The sequence below is a fragment of the Corvus brachyrhynchos genome, unplaced genomic scaffold, assembly GCF_000691975.1.
Source record: "Corvus brachyrhynchos isolate BGI_N302 unplaced genomic scaffold, ASM69197v1 scaffold136, whole genome shotgun sequence".
NCBI classification, from domain to species: Eukaryota; Metazoa; Chordata; class Aves; order Passeriformes; family Corvidae; genus Corvus; species Corvus brachyrhynchos.
Window position 1 is genome coordinate 7,257,010 of NW_008239080.1, and position 2,250 is coordinate 7,259,259.

The 2,250-nt window shown below is 50.3% G+C and overlaps 1 protein-coding gene across 4 annotated transcripts in view; it reads left to right on the plus strand.

Annotated features, from left to right (window-relative positions):
• The first annotated feature begins 14 nt into the window (after window positions 1-14).
• The window catches only part of ICK (intestinal cell (MAK-like) kinase), a 26,736-nt gene continuing 24,500 nt past the window's right edge, over window positions 15-2,250 (plus strand). For 2 of the 4 annotated variants that reach the window (XM_008637643.2, XM_008637644.2), the window contains exon 1: window positions 16-457. The gene's annotated coding sequence lies outside the window, so the exon portion shown is untranslated. Of the gene's footprint in view, window positions 462-2,250 lie in introns of all 4 variants that reach the window. The other 2 variants (XM_017739289.1, XM_017739288.1) reach the window with 2 other exon arrangements.

Below are 2,250 nucleotides of genomic sequence, written 5' to 3' on the forward strand. Positions count from 1 at the left end.
GGAGCAAAGGCTGCCGGGAATTGTAGTCTCCGCGAATGGAAATCCCGGCAAGCGGGATCCCAGGGGCGGGAGCCGAGGTAAAGCGGCGATGTCCAGGAGCCGCGATTTCCGCTGTGACTGTGGTCAGGCCGGGATCTGGCACAGGCGAATTGTCGACGGGTAACGGGAGAGCGCTCAGTGCCGCGGCTGCGGAGATAACAGCGGTGCCGAGGCCATTGAATCTCGTGGCCCTGGTCATTTGCCCGTCCAGTTCAGTGAGCGCAGTTATCACCTGCTGTCAGCACACGCCTCATCAGGTTTTCTAAAATTGGACTAAACCTATTTTTTTAAGCGTGTCACAGTCTTTTTGTTCCAGAAGAAAACCACGTGTATGGATCGGTGAACCTTTGTGCATGTCTACTGCCCTGAGCGTTTTCAGGAGGAGGAGGAGGAGGCGGCGTGTGTCTTCTCTGGAGGGGTAGGTGAGCGCTCAGGCCCGGGCAGCGGGAGCAGGAAATGGGGACGCAAGGGCTGTGGGAGCCGGCGTCAGCAGTGCGTTTCAGATCCAGGTGACTGTAGAGCTGCTCTGTGGAGAGGAGAGCGTGAGAGGCAAGGGAGCTGCCCGACACGCCGGGCGCCGATCCCTGGGCGGGCAGCCGGAGGTGGTGCGGAGCAGCAGGGACTGGGTGCTGCTGGCGTGCTGGTCGGCCCGGTGTGAGCAGTGGAGATGACAAAGCATGACCACTTGAGGTTTTGATATGGGGTGCTCATGGCTACAACTAGTTACCATTAGTGCTGCTTCTTGTTTGGAGTTGGAGTCAAAGCTGCTTTTCTCCTGCTTGTCTCTTCTTAGATAGTAAACATTAGATATTAGTAAAAAATTCTTTACTGTGGGGGCGGTGAGGCACTGGCACAGGTTGCCCTGAGAAGCTATGGAGCACCCCATCCCTGGCAGTGTTCAAGGCCAGTTTGGATGGGAGTCTGAGCAACCTGGTTTAGCAGGAAGTGCCCCTGCCCATGGCAGGGGGCTTGAAACTAGATGATTTTTAAGGTAATTTCCAATCCAAATAATTCTATGATTCTTTTGGGAATGAAAAAGCCTTGCCTCTAACAACAGAAAAACGGCGTCCAATGACTATCACTGGGCTGAGTGCTAATATGTGGTTATGCACATGGGATGTAATACAGGTGGCTTAAAGCAGAAGTCTCATGTAAGTGTACACTGCTCCTCCTGGCTTCACTGAGAATCATGCCTGTCTGTTGGAGGGAATTTGAGTCTTTATTATATATTCATGTAAATGTAAAGATTAGCCTCTGACTAGATGGGTTGGAGCGAGGCACCCAGAGCTTTGTTTTTCCCCACACCTGTTTTAGCAAATGAATGTCTTGTCCCACCCTGTACTCCTGAAGTACAGCACCAGCTCATCCTGTCTTTCCATACCCTGGGAATTAACTCTATGCTTTACCTTTAAAACCTAAGCGATAAAGTGTAAAAAGAAGTGGAGACTTTCTGAATCGCTATTACAGTCCTCATAATCAATTGTTCTTGAACAATTTTTTGTTCCTTGTTTTTGTTTTTCTGCCATTCCTGGTATGTCTTAGGCTGACCCTGTCAGAGCCAGGGTGCGCTGCTGCTGCTTGTATGAGGAAGGTACAGGCCTCTCTAGCAGCACTTAAGATGTCGATATTCTTCCCATTTGTTCATAATTTAGTATTTCTGCATTCTAGTCTTGTTTAAATTCTTCTCTACGATGTGGGAGAGGCCCATCACCGTTGTGGGGTTTTTGTTTGTTCAGCTGGGTTTTGTTTTCACAGAATCACAGAACTGTGAGGGTTGGTAAGGACCTCTGGAGGTCATCTAGACCAACCCCCTTGCCAAGGCAGGGTCACCTAGAGCAGGTTACACAGGAATACATCCAGGTGGGTTTTGAATGTCTCTGGAGAGGGAGACTCCATGACCTCCCTGGGCAGCCTGTTCCAGTGCTCTGCCACCCTCAATGTAAAGAAGTTCTTCCTCACGGTTAATGGAACTTCATGTGTTTTAGTTTATGGCCATTGCTCCTTGTCCTGTCACGGGGCACCACTGAAAGAGTCTGGCACCATCATCCTGGCACCCACCTTTGAGATACTTACACGCATTAACGAAATTTCCTCCCAGTCTTCTGCAGACTGAATAGGCCCAGCTCCCACAGTCTCATAAGAGAGATGCTCCAGAGATGGTTTGGTTTTTGGTTTTTTTTCGTTAAAACCCAGCTCAGCGCCCCCTCTGCG